General features: G+C 52.8%; 1 protein-coding gene across 3 annotated transcripts in view; it reads left to right on the top strand.

Moving 5' to 3' along the window:
- Window positions 1–20,658, top strand: part of SYT2 (synaptotagmin 2) — a 118,442-nt gene that overhangs the window by 62,121 nt on the left and 35,663 nt on the right. Inside the window, exon 1 of one of the 3 annotated variants that reach the window (XM_032136950.2) lies at window positions 4,814–4,899. The exons of 1 other annotated variant lie outside the window; for it this stretch is intronic. The gene's annotated coding sequence lies outside the window, so the exon portion shown is untranslated. Of the gene's footprint in view, window positions 1–4,813; window positions 4,900–6,329; window positions 6,493–20,658 lie in introns of those variants that run through there. One more of the 3 variants, XM_032136949.2, reaches the window with a different exon arrangement.

Here is a 20,658-nt window from a genome sequence, read left to right on the forward strand (position 1 = left end):
CACCACTGTCTGACGCTGCTGCATGGCCTCTGACGCCTGGGCCCTGCTCCTCCTGCTGATGTGCCTGTCTGTCAAGCCTTTCAATCTTCTGCAGCCTTAGCCGCTCAGCAGCTCCTTTCAAAGAGAGAGTGAGAACAGTCCCTCCCTAGGTGATGTGATCATTGGAGGGGCAGAGTCTCACAGCAGGTTGCTTGGGCCTTGAAGTGTTAGATTTAGTGAGCTTGCTCTTGAGACAGCTCTTTCATTCTACACACAGCCACTCCTCTTCCCGGGATCACTGGGTCAGACAAGGTCAAGAGCCAGCCACTCTGCCCAAGCTGGAGGGTCTCTCTGTCTGACCTCAAGCCCTGTTATGCAGACTTGCTTGTTTTGTCAGCTTCTTTCTTTTTGACAATAACCCCTACTTAACAACTGCCAAAAACCTCTCTTTATGTCTGGAGCCTGGCTGTGAACACAGTTCAAGTTTTTCCCCCAGGGAACTCCTCTTTAGCCCCCAGGTAACCCAGTAGATGCAAATCCATACTCCGGAAGATGGATGCCAGCAGACGCCTTGGGTTTGAGATATGCATCTCAGTCTCAACTGCAACCCATCCTGGATGCCTTGCCCCACGCAACATATATAAACTGCCTGGTACATAGCAGGCACTAAATAACCAGTAGGTATTTTTTATTAGTTTCCTGACCTGCAAAGCAGAGATAATATAAATTACAGGCTCACACCTGTAATCCCAGCACTTTGAAAGGCCAAAGTGGGCAGATCGCTTGAGGTCAGGAGTTCGAGACCAGCTTGGCCAACATGGTGAAATCCCATCTCTAGTAAAAAATACAAAAATTAGCCAGGCATGGTGGTGCATGCCTGTAGTCCCAGCTACTTGGGAGGCTGAGGCATGAGAATCTCTTGAACCCGGGAGGTGGAGGTTGCGGTGAGCCGAGATCACACCTCTGCACTCCAGCCTGGGCAGCAGAGTGAGACTCCGTCTCAAAGCAAGCAAACAAACCAAACAGCTAACATTTACTCTGCCCTCGTTATGTCCAGATGATGTTCTAAGTTTTTTACGTGTATTAACTCATGCAACATTCACAATGATTGCATAAGGTGAATACTGTTTCTGTTCCATTTGACGGATGAGACATAGGGTGTGAAGTGCATTGACCAAGGTCACCCAGGTGCTAAGTGGCAGAACCAGGATTCTACTCCCAGCAGTCTGGCTTCGGAGCCTGTATTTGAACCATCATGGTATCCATGCTGTTGCTCAGAATTACTGTGAGATCCAATGATTCTATGTCTTATGGCTCTATACAAGCACTAAAAGCTGCTGCTCCCATGGCTCAGTGATTTGGAGGGGGAGGGAGGAGGGGGGAGGAGGAGCAGGGAGAGGGTCTCTCTTAGCACTAGTGATGGTCATGGTAGTGACTACAGGATTTAGAGGCTCTTTGCAGAAATCTAGTTGCTGCGTTTCTGGAAGGGAATAACTGAGAGCCATTATTTTGTTTGGATAGGTCTGAAGTGGGGAGGGAACTCGGTCAAGGTGAAGAACTACATCAGCTTCTCAAGCATCCTCTTCTCTCCCTTCCCCTCTTCCTCCCTCACTCCTCATTCAGCTAGGGCCTGGGGGCAGGGGTGGGGTTTCCAGCAAGGCTGCCTCCACACTGCCCAGGCAGGCAGCCTCAGCTACTGTTGCAGGGTTCAGCTGTTGGGGGTGCTCCTGGAGTATGGCTGGGGGAAGGGGCTGTCAGCCTCCCAAGCAGCAGCCTTCACTAAGGCCTAGATCACTCAGAGAGAAAGGAGGACACCTGAACAGCCACAGAAAGCTGGCCCAGGAGACTGCAAAAGTACTCTTTGAGGCACCTCTTCCTAACATGACCCTTCCCTCTATGGGCCCTGGAAACATATGGGCAAGAGGAGCCTGATCCTGCAGGGCTGGCTTAGAGCCCAGAGTTCCGGGACAGCTCCAGCGTTTCTGTAGAGGAGGGACTTAGGAGTTGCCATCTCATTGGAAGGGAGGTAAGGGGCCTTTATTTTAGTCTGTGGACTTATTTGGAGGTGACTTTGGGGAGGATGCTGATAGAGATCATGAAGGAGGGTAAAGTCTCCCCAACACTACCCTGGCCACCACGGCTCTGCCAATGCCTGTACCACAGCTCCAGGCCTGGGGTCTGTTTATGCTGACACTTGAGGCCAACCCAGGGACAGTGCAGAGAATCCTGTGCTTGGGCTGCAGACCTGGACAGGCAAAGCCTCGGTAGGGATGAGCTGGCTTCAGCTGCTGTCCACCTTGTCCAGGAAGCCTAGAGGGAGAAGTTAGGATTTCAGGAGCCACAAAGTGAGGTGGGGCTGCGGAGAAGAGAGAGTTGGGGGTCAGGGAGGGGAGGGATAGTTAGAACCCTGGGGGAGAAGCCTGAGGGTGGAGTCAGGGCCTCCTTCCCTTATTCCTTCAGCCCTCTGTCTTGCCCAGTAAGGCCAACACTGCTATGCCAAGAATGGCACTGCGCTAGTCTCTCTATATACATTATCCCGTTAATCCTTACAAAAAGTCTGTTTTATAATCAAAATCCCCATGTCGCAGGTGAGAAAGTTGAGGCATAGAGAAGTTATGCAATTTGCCTGTAGTCATACAGCGTACAGAGGCAGCACGAGGATTTGAGGATGCAGGATTTGAGGTGTTTACTGAGTGCCTACTCCGGGCCAGTAGGCTAGGTGAGCAGGGGTCCTTGCCCTCCTGGAGCTTACAGTCTAGTGCAGTGGGGAGACTAGAACAAGGAAGGATAAGCGTGATGAGGGCTGCAGAGGAGAAGCACAGGGCACACAGGGAGAGGGGTCAGGGAACTGGGACTGGCAGGATGGAGGGGGTTGGCGTGGTGCAGTGGGGTGTGGAGGACAGCACATAAAAACACCCTGCAGCAGGAAGCAGCATGGCCCTTTTGGCCCTGCAAGGAGACAGTGAAGGAGTGGGCAGCGTCAGGTGAAGCTGGAAGGTGGGTAAGAGCTGCATCTAGAGATGCTGGTGCATGAAGCCTGAAAGGAGAGGACAGGATAGGATGGACAGTCAGGACCTGAGGAGCACCTGGGGAGGAGGGCGGAGCTCCAGATATGCACCCAGCCCACGTAGACTCACAAGACCCAGCTCCATGCCCTAACCTACCTCAGGACCTTGGGTGAGTCATCCACCCTTTGGGGGCTCCCTGTGCCTCAATGGAGTGAAGAATTATCCCTTCCTCGCCCTGCTGCCTCCTGGGAAAGTCGATAAGAATCAAGTGAAATTAAGACTGTCAGGCTGTCATTGTCATCCCTATCAGGGGAAGGGTCCTCTGGGGCCTGAGGGGGCTCTGAGTGAAGCACAGCTCTGTTTTCTCCAGGGACCCACTGTGTTCCCATCCTCCCCCATTTTGGCCCAGCCGCTGCCTGTGCAAATGTCACCCAATCCTTCCACATGCCATCAGAATTCCACTTCCGCCCAAGAGGGGAAAGGGCACATTGGAGGCAGCGTAGACATTAAACATGGTATTTTCCTTCTTTTTTTCTTTTTCTTTTTTTCTTTTTTCTTTTCTTTTATTATTATTATACTTTAAGTTTTAGGGTACATATGCACAATCTGCAGGTTTGTTACATATGTATACATGTGCCATGTTGGTGTGCTGCACCCATTAACTCGTCATTCAGCATTAGGTACATCTCCTAATGCTATCCCTCCCCCCTCCCCCACCCCACAACAGTCCCCGCTGTGTGATGTTCCCCTTCCTGTGTCCATGTGTTCTCGTTGTTCAATTCCCACCTATGAGTGAGAACACGCGGTGTTTGGTTTTTTGTCCTTGTGATAATTTGCTGAGAATGATGATTTCCAGTTTCATCCATGTCCCTGCAAAGGACATGAACTCATCATTTTTTATGGCTGCATAGTATTCCATGGTGTATATGTGCCACATTTTCTTAATCCAGTCTTATCATTGTTGGACATTTGGGTTGGTTCCAAGTCTTTGCTATTGTGAATAGTGCCGCAATAAACATAGGTGTGCATGTGTCTTTATAGCAGCATGATTTATAGTCCTTTGAGTATATACCCAGTAATGGGATGGCTGGGTCAAATGTAAACACGGTATTTTCAGAAGGAGCAGACGTAACCTTACAGAAGTGGTTTATTTTACTGGAGGCAGCTTTGCGTAAGGCTCAGGCGTCTCTTGGTCCATTTTATCAGAAGGAAACATGGGGGTCATTTCATCCATCCCTTTTCATCTAAGCAGCACTACATTCCAATCGTGAAGGCATAAGCTTTCCCTGTCAAGCAGGATGCTGCCCCAGACTCTTAGCATCAGGAAACCCCGAAGTCGAACCTGAATCCAGCCTGCTGAATGAAATTTCAGTCCCATCCTCCCTCCTCCTAGCAAAAGAAGGTTTAGGGGAGATTTCAAAACAGAAGCACTTCTCTCCCCAGGGAGAAACCGAAGAGGAGCAGCAGGTACTGCTCTTCAGCCCGCACACCCATCTCAGGTGACAGGTCCCCTCCTCAGTGTGGGATGATGTGGTGGGGGTAGGTTACAGGAGTGTAGCAGAGTGGGGGGAAACCCCTGGTGCCCTCCTGCTGAGCATCTGACCTTGAGCCCTTTACCCCAGGTCCCCCTTTCCATCTGAAGAACAGTGAGGGGTCAGCAGACCTGACTAGAGGGTCTCAGCATGGGTCCTCTCCCCCAGCCCACACATGAACACACACACACACCCTTCCGAACACCCTGGTATGCAGATGCACACTCCCCCACAGGACGAGCAGCCCGGAAATCCCAGAATCAGCTTTTCTGCAGTCCAGGGTCTGTGACAAGTGAGCTGCTGCCGTTCTGAAGAGAGGCTCCAGCCCAGCCAGGAGCAGCGGGTGCTGCAGCACTGCAGTCCCTGGCTTTGGAAGTGAGGTCTGTGTCCTGGGGCGGGGGATGCCTAGAGGAGGGGAGGAAGGGGGATTCACTGTGAGTATTGGGAAATTTCCCAGTTCCCGAGACTCTGTGGGGATGAGAAGCCCTGGAAAGCCCTGAATGACTGCCCCCGCCCCCGACACACATGCACACAGGATTTTTGTGCGTGTGGGTTGGGGGATGAGGAATGTCACTTCCTGGGTCAAACACCAAACTCGAGTCCTGGTCCTGAGTGTGCAGAGCAGAAGGCAAACAGAAAGCAGCTGCATGGAGGGTGAAGGAGAGGCTGAGGGGAGAGGGCGAGGATGGGGTGGAGCTGGGAAGGTCAGGGGTGGTTAATGGCCAGACAGCAGCAGAAATTCCACCTGGTGAGCTGAGGCCCCGCGGTCTTATCGGGTGAGGTTGGGGGTTTAGGGTGAGGCCCAAGGGTGAGACTGAGGCACAGGAGTGCTGCCCAGGCTCTCGGTCCTCCCTGCCCCTCCTGGTGCTCACAGTGGGTGTCAGCCTCGCTTTTCCCAAGTGGGAGAAAGCAGATCTGCGGAGGTGGGAGGTGTTGGGTCCATCGCAGAGCCCTTCTGGTGGGTTCCTATCTGGGAGCAGGCAGAGGGTCCTGTGCCAGCAGACGTTCTTCCTCCTCTCCCCCAAACCCGTACCCCTCCGTTCCCCTTTCTCCCCTCTCCAGGTGGCCCGTGAAGAACCCTGGCATCAGCCTTGACCTCACCCTCCAGGACAGACTGAGGCTGGGGACCGCGGGCTGCCGGAGCCCTCCAAACTCCCCAGCTCCCCTTCCTCTCTAGCATCTGCCTTTTGTTCCATCTCTCTTCTCCCTCCCTTCTCTCCCTTGACTCAGGAAAGCCTTCATCCGTATCTCCTGAAGCAAATCGGTTCCCTCCCACCCCTGCCGTTCCCTACAGCCAGGGGGTCCCCTCCCCGCCGACCCCTCCCCCAGCCAATCCCGGGACCCGAGAGGCTGTAAACTCGGAGCTGGCGGGTGGGGTGGGGAGTGTTGCAGGAGTGCACGGAGCTGGCGGGGACTCCTCGGCAGAATCGGGGGAGTCCCGTAGGGCTCTGGGGGCTCGGAGCCGGCCCCGCCCTCCTCAAACTTCTGTAGGACCGCGCCAGGTTAAACCCCTCTCCCCCAGCCTAGTCCCTCCCGCACACACTTCCCCTTCCCCTGTCTCCCATTTCCCCCTCCGCTGGCAGTCCAGACTGGAGAAAGGGGGGCGTGGGCGCTCGGAGGCAGCCTCTCCCGCAGCGGGGATTGCCTGGGGCGGGAGCCCTGCCTCGCGGTTTGCGGGGATCGCCCTCGGAGGGGCCGCACGCGCTGTGTGCAGGCGGATGTGAGGAGCATCTCAATAGGCGGGCGGGGGAAGCGGGATCAGGTTGTTACTACTGCATTGAGAGAGAGAGAGAGAGAGGAAGAGAAGAGAGAGAGGGAGAGAATCGAGAGCGAGCGAGCGAGCGCGGGAGCGAGGGCCGCAGCTGCAGGGCTGGCGGGGAAGTGGGAAGAGGGACCTGGACTTCGGGACCCCAGCCGTCCCCGCCCCCGCCCTCTCCACCAGCTCAGGCTGAACGCGCCCGGAACGTCCCAGGGTAAGAGGGAACCCCAGGCAGGGCACCCCACAAGGGCAGCCAGTAGTCCCGAGCGAAGCCGCGCCTCGACCGACAGTGGCCACCTCTAGGGCCTGAGGCGCGGGCGAACGCGGGGTCACCAAACGGTGACACTCCGACTTTTGGGGCTTGGCGCTCACCGCTGGATAAACTAAGAAAGAGTAGGACTGAGCCCGCGGTGGGAACTGTAATCTGGAAATCCATGGGCGTCCGAATTACCTGGCTAGACCCGGGGGACGTGTCCTGAATTATCTCGGGAACCCCTCGCCCCCAACCTATTTCTCCCCGCGGAGAGCCCGGGTCCAACGCGGAGAGAAGGCGAGAGAAGCCGCGGTGCCTTAGCGCTGGGACCGGGGACCTGCAGGGAAGCGAAGGCGACTCGCCGCGGAGAAACCGTGGGAAGGGCACGGGGAGGTGCAGGAAGTGGGCGTGCGGAGAGAAGTGGGTGCGGGGCGCGTGGGACCCCGCCGCGCCTGCTTCGCTGAGGAGGAGCTGGAAGACCATGCTTGCGCGACACTGGGGAGCCCCTGGCGCAGAGTGGGGTGTGCCGGAGGCACCGGCGGTGCGCAGGACTGGCTGCCTTTCTGAGCGCCCCCGCCTTGCCGCAGCCGTCCGGGGTTGAGATGAGCGGCTGCATTTTCCACCCCTTCCTCTCTCAGGAACTTTCCCACACTTTGACACGTGCCACGGCTCTGTGCATGGGAGGAAGCAGGCTCCCTGGGATCCTGGCAAGCTTGCAGAGACCCGGGTGGGCGATGGGAGGGGGCAGCTGGGCAGTGGAAACGACGGCCCTACTCAGTTTGCTGTGTGACCTTGGACAAGCCGCTGCACCTCTCTGAATCTCAGGATGATGGAGGTGCACGGTGCCCAAGACAGGAATAGGGACGAGGTGGGGGAGGGTGCGCTGGGGAGCAAGCTCATGGGCACGCCTGCCCGAGCCTCTGCACCTAGGAATCGCTGCCTTTGGTCACTGTCCTCTCTTAAGTGAGTTCAGTGCTCACTTCTGCGGCAGGAGGTGGCAAGGTGGAGCTGTGAACCCAGCGCCCCAGGGAGAGTCTGAAAGCTTCCGTTCTGACCTGTCCTATAACCTTGGGCAACTCACTGACCCACTCTGGGCCTCAGTATCTTCATCTGGAAAATGGGGTTTGGAATTTAAGGCATCTGAGTTTTCTCCCAGTCCCAACACCCTGCAGGTGTTGCCCACTGAAAGGATGGGGGTGGGGTGCAGCTGGGTAGAATGACCTGGCCTCTGGGAAGACTGTAGCTCCCCTACTGCACCCCCCATCCCAGCGTAGCAGGGCTGAGACACCCTCAGCCTGTTCATTGGTCATCTCTCCCCACTCTCAGAATCCAGCTGATGGGGAGAAAGGCCGGCTTTCCAGCATTACACATCCTCTTTGCAGAGGGCAGATTCTTTCCTAGGGAAAGGCTGGCTGTGACAGACAGATGACCGTAGGTTAAAGGGTGATGTCAAGGACCTCACAAGGTCATGCCGTCTGCTCTCTACCTCCAGACAGGGCTGCATTCATCTCAGATGAGGAAGAGCTGAAGGAATCGTCTTGTTTTAGAAAGACCTCCACCACAATAGCCTAGAGCACCCCACTGTGCAATGTGACAGTCCTTGCCACAGGAAAGTCTCATTCCTTTTTGCGATGAACTCTGGTTCTGTCTTCAGTTGAGATGAGACAATAACTTCTTACTGGGCATTAGGGTGTTGCGGACGAGTCCCAGTTTGAGACAAGAGAGCTGAGTTTAACTTACAGGCTCTGCCTCCAATTTTGTGACCTTGTGTGACCTTGGGCAAGGCCCTTTCTTGCTTTCCTCCCCTGTACATTGAGAAGGTAGAACTAGATAACTTCTCAGGCCCTTGCAACCCCACAATTCTGTGGCTGCAGTTCTGGGCTGGTGTCTGAGTAGCAGGAAGTGGGCTTGGCTGGGTGATGGGAGCAGGTGGTCTCCAGGAATTCCCAATGCATTGCCCTCCCACTTCTGTCACCAGAGTCGAGACAACTTGAGACAAATACTGTATATGAATTTCAAAGCCCGGCACACCCCTGGAGGGAGTCCCCGGGAGACCTTGGCTCTACTGGTTATTAGCTGTGTGACCTTGAGCAAATTACTTTATATCTTAGAGCTTCAGTTACTAAGTAGTCAAAACAAAATGACAATAGTGGTGGTATTTTAGGGTTTTTGTGAGGATTAAACAAGAAGCGTATGTAAATACTTGGTCCAGTAGTGGGCTGTCTAAGTCCTCAATGAGTGGTAGCTATTGTTAATAATAATACAAGCTGTGTAGCAAGCAGGTGGCAGGGCAGCTGTGAGCAGTGGCCATGGGGAGCAGGGAAAGATTGTGGACTTGCAGTGTGATCTTCCCCTACCATCTTGAAAGCTTCCCTACAAAATGGGAACATCAGCACTGTCTCTCTGTCTCTCTCTCTCTCTGACCATTAGGACCATTCTGCAGTAGAAACTTCATGGGAAACAGAGAGACTGCTTGACTTTCCAATAATCTCACACCAGTTTTCCTTTGGTTCTCCCTTCCCCACTCTCTGCCACACCTCTGTGGTCATGAAAAAATGGGCCTTTTACTCCATTCCCCGAACCTTCTAGGAATGGACCAACTGAGAAGCAGAGAGGGGTAAGGCCGATGTCCCTGGAGTGAGTGGCTAAAGGCCTGTCTACACCCAGGTGGAAGGAGTGGCAAAGGGACTGGCTCAACCTGGAGGGGGACTCCCAGGACCCCGTGGCTGGGACTGAGGTTTACCCTAGACTTGCAGTGTGAACTTAGGCAAGTCGCACACCACTATGGACCTCAGTTTTCTCATATGTGAAGTGAAAGCTTGGTTTAGATGACCCAAAGTCCTTCTGGCTTTGTTGATCCATGCCCCTGCTGGCTCTGCCTTTGCTGAGGCTGGGTGGGGTGGGGTGGGAGCTTTGTTGGAGTCGTTCAGGCTTTGGATGTTCACTGCCCTGTGATTCCAGTCCTATAAGTCAGCCTGGGGAGAGGCGATGACCTGCCCTTCTCAGCAAGAGCGCTGATGGTTAAGAGCAAAGGCTTTGCACATACATATATCTAGGTTCCCATCTTGGCTCGCTCCTTAATATCTGTGTGAATTCAGGCAAATTACCAACCTCTCTGAGCCTCAATTATCTCATCTGTGAAAAGGGAATATTACCAACCTGGAATAGGAAGTCCGTAGTGTGATATTGACTAATGCACAAGGAATGGGTTTTTGAGGTTCTATGTTATCACAGAGAGGGCTCAAGTTAGAGGAGGAGCAGGGATACAGTTCACAGTCCTGCAGTTGTCACCATGCACACGATCCCCCAAAATGCCCCAATGTCCTGTGTCCTCCTCCTGCTGTGCACTGGCTGCAGGCTCCAGGAGTTTGCATGCTCTGGTCTCCGTCATGTGGCCTGGAGAAAGGAAGAGCTCAGCCACAAAGGCCAAAGGCCAAGCAAGCATGAGTCTGAGAGAAGTGTGGCTGACAAAAGGCTCTCCTGATGATGAGGGAACACCAGCCAGCGGCATGGCATCCCTCCATTCAAGGTTAGTCATGAGGAAAGGCTGTGAGATGCAGCCTTGGAGAAAAGCTGAAGGAGCGGGGGACATCGCCTTCCACAGAGATGTGTTAGATGAGTGGCACGGCAGGACGAGGCACTGAAAAGGGCTGTGGGATCATCTCATCCAGCCCTCTGTTTTGATTATGGGGAAACTGAGGCTTAGAGAGGGGGAGCTCATTGCCCAGGATCACACAGCACGTTAGTACCAGCGACGGAGCTTGCCAGCCCTTGTAGACCCTCAATCCAATGCTTTTTCCTTCCTCCCTGTTAAGCACCAAGCAGTTATTTTCCATCTTTTCTAAAATCAGAGCACAAGGTAAAATGCCTTGACTGCAGCAGAAAGGACATGGGTCCTGAAAGGAAGGAACTTCCTGATCTAGATACTGAGATCATGGGGTCCAACCTTCCCATTTTGCAGAATAGAACACGGAAGCCCAAGAAAAATAAAGAACTAGCATAAGGTGACCCGGTATCAGACACTTGAATTCCCAGGCCTGAGCTCTCTCAGTTATGCCAGCTATGCCACGCTGCTGCTCTTGAGCCAGACAGGGCAGCAGGATGGCCAAATGCGAAAAAAATAAACCCAGATGGGCTTGGGGAAGGGAGGGAGGACAGAAAGACAAAAGACCAAAAGACAGAAATATTACTTCCAAGACCACGCTTTTCTTTCTCAGCTTGTCTCAGTTGGCCCTGCTCAGAGCTGTTGAGGCTGACGGCTTGCTTTGCCCTCTGAGAGGAGAGAGGAGGGAGACAATAGCCAGCCCCATTGGTCTCACTTCCATTGACAAGGCTGAGTGAAAGAAAGTCAATATTTGCCCAGTGGCAAAGGACGGGGAATAAGTCTGACTTGGGATGGGGCGGGGTAGGGGCAAACAGGGTAGGGTGGTGGGGAGTGATTCTGAAAAGGAAGGCTGCAGTGTGTAGGGCCTCCGGTGTGAGCATTTGACTTCTAAAGGAGCCTTTGGGTTTTCCGCATTAAATAACCCTTTGTATCTCGGAGTGCATCCGGCCCCATTCGCAGGCACCATCCTCTCGGAAGCCCTGATCCCTAATAAATTTCCCTTATTGTTTGGAGCTGACACCTCCCCAGCTTCCAGCTCCCTGGAGAAATGGAACTTTTGAAGCTTTTGCAGAAAGGCCTCCGAGCAGATGGCCCATTGAGCGGGTCTCTCAGGCAGAGGCTGCAGAAGCTGCAAGAAAGGCTCGGTTCCTTATCTGGGCCCCCAAGCCTAGGGAAAGATGTGGAAAAAGTCCTTGGCAGGTCAAGAGAGGCTGTGAATTTTTTTTTTCTGCCTTTGTTTTGTTATCTTTCCATTTTTCTTCTCCGCATGCTGCTCTTCTTTTCTCTGTGTCCTGAGATTGGGGAGGGGCTGGGGGGGTGGGGGAAGAGGGGCAAAGCCCACAGCCTTTCCCCAGCTAAAATGGAATTCTTGAACCCTGTAGCAGCTGCTGTCTGCTTCAGTGGCTTTTGTGATTGCTGTGTTGCTCATGGAATCACATCTTAGCAATTTAACAAAGGGTGCGTTTGGAAGCAGAAGGGTATCTAGTAGAAGGTAATGTGGCTGGCTATACTGCAGCAGGAAGGGCTCATGTGAGGTACAAGGAAGGACTTCCTACCGGGGAATTGCCCGCTGTTGGCAAATCTGCTAGGTGGAAAACCGTGGGAGTTGATCCACCGGACTCCCTTACTCTCTTGGGAATGAGCCAGGTTTGTTACCTGCCCCTGAAGGGGCCACAGTGACATTCCTGGAGGTCAGTACTGCCACCCAAGACTAAACCTGGTCCCACAGCCACCAAACTGATCATCAGGGCCGGCAGTCCTTGGAGACCAGAAAGCCAGAGTAGCTTCCTAAGCCCTTGGTTTGGCCCCGGGCACTGAGGGAGGGGCAGAGGGTGAAAGGGGGAAGGAAGGCCCTTGGCCTGGCCTCAGCCCAGCCAGCCCTGCAGCCAGGAGAGATACTGCAGCACCTATGAGCAGCCGGCAGGAGAGTCTCTCAAAGCTGCTGCTCACAGTGGGGCAGACGGAGCCTGCCAGCTCCAAGCCTGCCTTCAACCTGCTCCCCACTGCTCGGCTGGGCTGGGACTTGAGGGCAGCCGGCTGCTCAGAGACAGATTGCAGCCTGTCGCCCGTCCCCACCCCCAGCACATGGCGCCTGGGTGAGAGCACAGCCCAGCTTCTGGACTTATGTGGACTTCTTGCATGTGTACTTTGTCCTGAGCCGACTCGTGTGCCCCTAGTCCATGGTTTTTGGTTTTGGTTTTCAGGTGTTTTGAGACAGGTTCTCACTCTGTCTCCCAGGCTGGAGTGCAGTGGTGTGATCATGGCTCACTGCAGCCTCAACCTCCCGGGGCTCAGGTGATCCTCCCACCTCAGCCTCCCACATAGCTGGGACTACAGGTGTGCACCACCATGCCTGGATAATTTTTGTTTTGGGAGGTTTTTCTTTGTTGTTGTTGTTGTTGTTGTTTTGGTAGAGACAGGGTTTCACCGTGTTGCCCAGGCTGGGCTCGAACTCCTGGGGCTCAAGCAATCCTCCTACCTCAGCCTCCAAAAACTGCTGGGATTACAGGCATGAACCACCATGCCCAGCCCCTAGTCCATGTTTTAGTGAGACTTGGAATATGCAGAGCCTTGTACTTGTATGTGCTTGGCACTGTTGTGCAGTGGTTAAACCTCAGATGCTAGGGCTAGGTTGCCTGTATTCAAATACCAGCTCCTCCAGTGTTTTATCTGTGGGACTTTGGCTAAGTTACTTAAACACTTGTTACCTCAGTTTCCTCATCTGTAAAATGGAAATGAAATAGCTTGCCATCAGGTTGGCATGAGGATTTAATGTATGACCATTTACATATAGCTCTAAGAATAGGCAGTGCCTGACACACGGTGCTATAAAGATTTCGCTATAAAGTGCTATAAAGAGTGTTATTATGGTGTTTCTGAAAACTGACTGACGTTTTGTAGATAAACATACAGCAGAACTGGGAGTGGCACGAGGCAGGGATATGATTGGCTTTGATAAGGAGAATCTAGAATCCAGTGAACCCACTATTAAGTTACTGCACATGGCCCCAGGCAAGCGGTTTTTCCCTATCTCTTGGACCTCAGTGGTCCCCATTAAAAAATGTGGAGGGGGTGCCTGTCTTCCTCACTTCTCCCAAGATGTCCTGGGATCAAATGAGGCAGATGATGGTCTGAAATAGCCAGCGAGCCTAGCGGATGCACAGGTTGGCCTCTCCCTGTCCCTGCTCTGGAGCACATGCTGGCTTTCTGGCTGAGGTCCTGGCATGTTGGGCTTTCTACCAAGGCCAACAAACCCAGTGGATTGCTCTCCCAGTGAGGTCACTTGGACTCTGGGTGGCTCTGGGCTGAATCTGGCCCTCCTCATTTTCTGTTCTTCCTTATTTCACCTGGAAAAAGGATGGTAGTTTTATATCTCCTAATGCTCCTTAGCAAGGGAGAAGGAGTGTTTCTGAATGAAGTCTATAGTTGTAGAAGAGAGAAGGGGGCAGGATAACCTCTCCTTCAAGCTGGGACACCCTGGCCATGAGCCCCAGACAACTGAGGTGATGCCTTCCCTGGGTTGTCAAAAGTGGGAGCTCCTTCCCCCTACCACTTGCAGCCGGACGATCCACAGTGCAGGGAGGCAGGCAGGGGGCTGACCAGAAGCAGCACATTGAGTCAATATCACATTCAACATCTTTCCTGCCAGGTAAGTCAAGGACCCTGGTTGTTAGTGCCCTTGTCGCTTCCTCCTCTTGCCTCCTTCCTGGCTGGGAGGGAGAGCCAACCTGACCTGCTCACAGTATTGGATTGATGGTTAGGTTAGGGCCTCATGGTTTGGCCCCAATATCTTCTGCCAAGAACCATGGGGGTGACCAGGCTGTGTATACCCAAGCAAGCAACAAAGTGATGCCCACTGCCCTACAGACTTCCCACCTGGTCATCTGGGGTGAGTTGTGCGTAAGGAGAGGGAGGGCCACTTTAGAAATGTCTGCTTCTGGAGCTGTCCTCAGAGCTTCTTCCTGAATATCATTTTATCAAGAGCCCCAGACATGAGGTTTCTTGGCCGAGGTCACCCCCAAAATCAACCGTGAGCTCATGTCTTGAAGTCCACTATATTTCATCTGCCCCATTCCCCAGGCTTCCCTAAAGAAGATATCCAGCATTGGCTAGAAATGTAGGTTTCCCTTCTGGTGCCTGTCTCCTGTGACCCTGCTCCTGACCTCAAATCCCCCTGAACATCATCCCTTGTAAGTTGTATGGGTTTGGATTAGAGAGCAGGGAGAACTTCTTGAGTGGCCTCATTGGGACAGGAAATGGAGGCTTTCCCCAAGATGCATAAGGGCAGACCTGCTCTCCGTGACTCTGGGCTGCATCAGATCTTAGGAGCTTCAGGAGTTTGACAACACAAAGTCCAAAATCAGGTCCTGCAGCCTCTTAGACATGGGACTTTGGGCAAGTTGCTGACTCGCTCTGAGCCTTATCATTAAATTGGAATGGATGTGATTTACTATCTTATTTATAGAAGTTTATAAATATATATTTGCTTTTTGAAAACAGCTTTATTGAGCTATAATTCATATACGATACAATTCACCCATTTAAGGGCACGACTCAATAGTTTTTAATATATTCACAGAATTGCACAACCATACCACGATCTAATTTCAGAACATTTTTTCACCCCTAAAAAGGAACTCCATACATATTAACAGTCACCCTCAATTCTTCCATTCCTCCCAGCCTTAGCCAACTAATCATCTACCTTCTGTCTCTATGAAATTGCACCTTCTGGATATTTTATTTAGATGGAATTATATAATACATGGTCTTTGGTGACTGTCTTCCTTCACTCACATAATACTTTCAAGGTTTAGCCACATTGAAGCATGTATCAGTACTTTATTTCTTTTTATTGCCAAATAATATTCCATTATGTGGATATACTGCGTTTTATTTCTCCATTCATCAGTTGATGGACATTTGGTTGATTCCACTTTTCAGCTACTCTGAATAATGCTGCTATCAACATTTGTGGAAGGGTTTTCGTAAGGATATGTGTTTTCATCTCTCTTGGGTATATGCCTAGGATTGGCAAATGGTATACTTTTTGTTTTTTTTTTGGGATGGAGTTGCACTCTTGTTGCCCAGGCTGGAGCGCAATGGCGCAATCTCGGCTCACCGCAACCTCCGCCTCCTGGGTTCAAGTGATTCTCCTGCCTCGGCCTCCCAAGTAGCTGGGATTACAGGCATGCACCACCACGCCCAGCTAATTTTGTATTTTTAGCAGAGACAGGGTTTCTCCGTGTTGGTCAGGCTGGTCTCGAACTCCTGACATCAGATGATCCACCCGCCTCGGCCTCCCCAAGTGCTGGAATTACAGGTGTGATCCACCTCTCTCGGCCGGTATACTTATTTTTAAATGGTATATTTATATTACTAGGCTCTGTTCTAAGTATTTCATATGGATAGTCTCCTTTAATTATCACAATACTCTACAAGGTAGGTACTATTATGAATCCCCTTCTTATAAAGTGAAGAAATGGAGGCATCATTTGAGGGACATCAAGGGATTTGTCCAAGGAGACTCAGCTAAGAGAGCCAGGATTTGGACCCTGGCCTCTGGCCCTTCGCTCTTCCACCACCTTGCTCCACATGTGAGATTTAAGTGAGAGAATGTCTGAAAGTGCTCCCAGCCTGACTGTAGTAGGTACCCAAGAAACGTTTGTTGGATGCTGGGAAAGGACCAGACACCTTGCATTTCGCTGTCTGACTCACCATGTGGCTTTAGGGAATTTGTGTCCCTTTGAGCCTCAGTTACATTTCCCCAATACATAAAGCTTCAATATGGCATTTCATAAGAGACAGGGCTGAGATGGGAGGTGCAATATCATGGAAAGAGCCCTGGGTTCTAGCTCTGGCTCTCGCTCTCTGGCTCGGAAGGGGTAGTAATTTCTTTTCTCTGTCTCTGGGTTTCCTCACCATTCAGTTAGAGGCTGGAACAATTGATCCTAAGTTTCCTTCCAGCTCCCCCATCCTATCTAAGTTCTATGTTCTTCCTCAGCAACTGGAGCCCCCTGGGGAGCTAAGCTGGGATGGGTGCCCAGGGCCTCAGCTCACTGCTGTGCTCAGCAACACTTCTCCCACCCAGTGTGTTAAAGGCCAGGTAGCGGCTGAGTGGGATGAAGATGGGGAGAGGGGAGGACCCACCCTAGGCCTCCCTTCCATTATGGAGCCCTTGGTGTGGGCTGGGGACCTTGTATTCTCTCAGCCAGAAAAGAGCCACCTCACCTACACATCCCCTCAGTCTTCCCTGGCTCCCCTTCTCTTGAGTGCTGCTCCCTCTGGAGTCACTGCAGCCCCCATTCCAATGAACTACCCAGCCACCTTTGGAGGCTCGGCCTAGCTCCTGATTTGGGATCACTTATGGGAAAGTGCTGGGCACCCACTGGGTGCCCAGCATATTTTGGTGACTTAAATGGGGATCAGTATTTGAGCTAGTGGCTTCTCCTAGGTCATGATTCCCCAGTTCACTTTTCCCCATCCTTTGTCAGCAAGAGCATTCACTGCATTCTGCAAACCTAACCTGGCAGCACCAAGCGAGGTGCGTCTGCATCTTCCAGCTGCACAGCCACATCCTGTAAACTTTTCCTTGGCCCTCCCTTTAGTCCATATTCCTTACTTCCTGGATGCCACCGGTCAGAGTGCCTCCTGCATACCAGGTCCTGTGCCAAACATGTAACATACAGGATGGTGCATTTATCCCTCTGTGGTGGGAATTTGTAGTGTCTCTAGTTTATAGAAAAGGAAGCACATCCACAACAGGGAAATAACTTCTCCAAGCTGGTAGGTAACAGTGGAAGAATTTGAGCAAAAGCTGTCTGGTCCCAAATCCTGCATCACTCAACTGAAAGGAAAGATGGCATAAAGGGCTTTTAAGGGGGTGCCCAGAGCCAGGGAAATCAGGTGGAACCTCTCTGGGCAGGTGGGCTCTGGATTCCTCCGGGGCAGGTCTGTGTCTCTGTGTCTTCTCTCTTCCCTTGCATGGAGAACAGTCGAGCCTGTTGGGTAATGCCTGGGAACACCCTCCTCTGGGCTTAGTCTTCTCATCGACAGAACAGGGTCTGACATTTCCAGCAGGCCTGTGCGCCAAGCTTACCCAGAGATCCGGCGATGGCTACGCAGCCTTTCTTCCACTGGTTATAGAGTCAGTTTCTCCCAGGTTTGCTGTTCTTGCCTGTAGTGCGATGAGCCGGAGTCTCATCCCCAGCTCCCCATCCCCCAGTATCTGCGTGTCTCACTATTTTTAAGCTCTGTGGGCTTAATGAGCTGCCTGCCATGACACATCTTCAACATTTACCTTTTTCTCTAACGAGCCTCAGAGAGCTAGGTTGGGCTTTTTTTTTCCCCTGGACAGTCCCCCACCCCAGTCAGGAGGCCAGAACTGGGCTATTTACCTTCTGGGCCCAGACTTGGCTTCCTGAGACCCCCACAGCAGTGTGCCCCACAAATTACCTGGTGGTGGCAACACTGCAGATTCCAGGCCCTGGGTGGGGAGCTGGCTCTTTCTCTGGTGCCACCTTCTGTCTTGTCTCTCCCCTCTTACCCCACCTCAGCCCCTTCCTGCAGAGTGGCGATGTTATAAAGGAAACTCTCGTGGTCCCCACATAATTGGCAGCTACTTCTCCTTGAAGACAAACTGCCTGGCGAACCAGCAGGGCCTGGCGAATGAGGCCAATCGGCAGCAAGGGCTGGGATGGAGATGTCAGAGATTTAGAGGCTCTCAGGGTTGGAAGGGGGACCTCAAATTTCATCTAGGTCAATGCTGTGTCCCCTTACCTGAGTCCTGTCCATAACATCCCTCCCAATAGTGGGCTAACCTCAGCTTGAATGCTCCCAACGATGGAGCACTCATTACCTCCTGGGACCACAAAATCATCAATGGGTGGTGCTGACTGTGCAAAACCCTCCTTCATTTTGAGCCTTAATCTATTTTCCCACATGAAGAGAGGAGACCCCTGCAGTGGGTTCGTCCTTCTTCTGGCTCCAGCCCTCAGTGCTGCGAAGGAGCCACAAGTCACTCTTCATGAGGAACCATGCCTGGTGTCTTGGGTGGGGGCAGAGGCACCGCTGATCCACAAAGATGTGGTGTGATTTTTTCCTCTCAGGGGACTTTGCTTGGGGGAGGAGCCACTGGGAAGAGCTGAGAAGCTGCTAGAAAAAAACTGAAGTCGTTCCTGCTTCTCAAGTGCGAAGTGAACCTGCAGCAGAACATTAGAAACCCTGATGCAAGCTAGCTCCGTCTACGGGGACCGTTACATGCTGGTTCTCTGTTGCCAGCTCCAGGAAGTCAGGGTCTGATAGGAGCCACCCCAGGTATTCCACTTATAGTTACAGCTCCAAACAGGGGTCATCCGCAGGGTGACTGGAACTCCCTGCGGTTCCAGAGAGCCACAGATGCTCACCCATGATGGCTTTGGTAGGCAGGCAGCTCATTAAGCCTCTCTGAGGCTCAGGATTTTGCCAGCTTGGAAGAGCACTGGATTGGGTGGCAGGCTTCTTACTCTGTCACTTCGGACAAGTCCCTTCCTCTCTCTGGCTGTCAGTTTCCTCAGCTGCGATATGTGCTGTGTGTGGACCTTCAGAAATGATGTGGGGCTGGGCCCTGCAGCTGCCGAATGCCATGTGTGTGGGTGGAGGTGCTTCATCCTGGGCCGTGCTCTGCAGGACACAGTGTTTGTCACCAGTGGTCATATGAAGGGGACAGTCCTCTGCCCACTTCCATTCCTCCTCTCCTCTGGCCCAGAGCAGGGAGGCCAGAGCCCTGTGTACTGCTAGGCAGGGCAACAGCCCATTCTCAAATGTTTGCTGGGGCCCGGGGTTTGGAATGATGCTTCCGCTCCTGTGAGGGAAAGCCTAGAGGCCTCTGGTGTCCTGGACCAGGGAGGCTCTCCTGCCCTAGGTCAGCCTCTGTGGAGAGGGTCCCAGATGATGGCATCTCTGGAGCCAGGGGTGTGTTCGGCTGTATCATCACCTTCCCAAGTCAGCTGTCTTCCCTGTGCCTTCCAGGGTGGTGGCTGTCAGGGGTCCCATCATGGTCTGTGGTTGTCAGACGCCCACCCAGGTGGACGTCTCTTGGCTGGAGACTGGCCAGCCTCTTCCAAGCCCACCTCATCTCCTCCTAAACCTTGGCTCCCTGCTGCTCTTCCAGGAAGCCTTTCCTCAGTTGGCTCCCTGGTTCTAGGTGCCTTTGCCCTGTGGTTCTCAGCAGAAGTGCCAGTGCATCATGAGAAAGCTGGTTGGTGATGGGATGCACAGCGCTCTATTAGGGTCTATGTTCCCTCTCCTCATGGTGTCCTCCAGCACCTGGTCAAGCCAGAGTGGGTGGGAGCCAGGGGTCAGCCCCTAGCTCTTTCTGCTCTGCGCATTCGTTTTTCTTTTTGATGGAGTTATAACTTAGATTCAGCAAAGTGCACAACTTATGGATATATGCACCAGTATAATCACCAAAGAAATTCCCCAGAAGGATCCCTGTCCCCTCCCAGCCCCTGCCTGCCCCTCCAGTGTTGGAGTCATTTTCTGTTCTTCAGAGCTTTCCTCCCATTCCTGGTAATTCCTCAATCTCCCTGGCTTTCCTCTTTCTCTCCAAATGCTGATATTTCTAGAAGTCCATCTCTGGATTTCTTCTTATGCCCACACTTTCCCCAGTGGATTATTCTTTTGTGCTAGTGACTTCCGGAGTCACTTCTGAGCAACACACCTGCCCCCCGGCCAAGCTGCCTGCTGGGTATGGCTGCTTGGCTGGTCCGCTGGCATGGCTAGGTCTCACCTAATGTCAAACTCCTGGGCTCCAGTGATTCTCCCACCTCAACCTCCTGAGTAGCTGGGACGACAGGCATGCACTACCATGCCTGGCTAATTTTAAAATTTTTTGTAGAGATGGGGTTTCACTGTGCTGCCCAGGCTGGCCTCAACCTCCCAAAGTGCCGGGATTACAGGTGTGAGCCACCACACTAGGAATAGGTTTTGGCTGGGACATCCTTGGGGAGTCTGGGCAACCTCACCTCTTCACATCCCAGTGTTGTCATCTATAGGATGGGAGTGGCAGCTAGAGGAAGAACACCTAGACTCTGCTGACTTCTGAGAGGAGGATGCGGTCAGATACCCACAAATGAGAACTTGAAAATTAGAGCAACCAAAATAGAGACTTAGCAGCCACAGTTGGAGAAGCCACGGCTGCGGAGAGGCCTGAGTACTGGGGAAGGTGGGCTGGAGGACGGGGAAAGGCTTGGCGGTATCTGGACACAGGGGCAGGAAAGAAGCCAGGGATAGTGCAATGGCTCAAAAGAGAGGACTTGGCCCAGAGGTGGGCATCAAGAAGGCCATCTGGGCTGGAGCTAAAGGCATGGGTAGAAGGAGGACCATTTATTAAGAGAGGCCTGAATTCTCCCAGGAAATTTAAAAAAAGGGTGGCTTAACCTGGTCCTTAATAGGAGGTTAGCAGACAGGCTGCCCCACCTCTCCACTGGAGCCATCCCCGTGTGCTTCTGACAGGCCCGTGCCCAGCCTGGCTCAGGAACCGG

This window comes from Hylobates moloch, unplaced genomic scaffold (assembly GCF_009828535.3).
Source record: "Hylobates moloch isolate HMO894 unplaced genomic scaffold, HMol_V3 SCAFFOLD_18, whole genome shotgun sequence".
NCBI lineage: Eukaryota > Metazoa > Chordata > Mammalia > Primates > Hylobatidae > Hylobates > Hylobates moloch.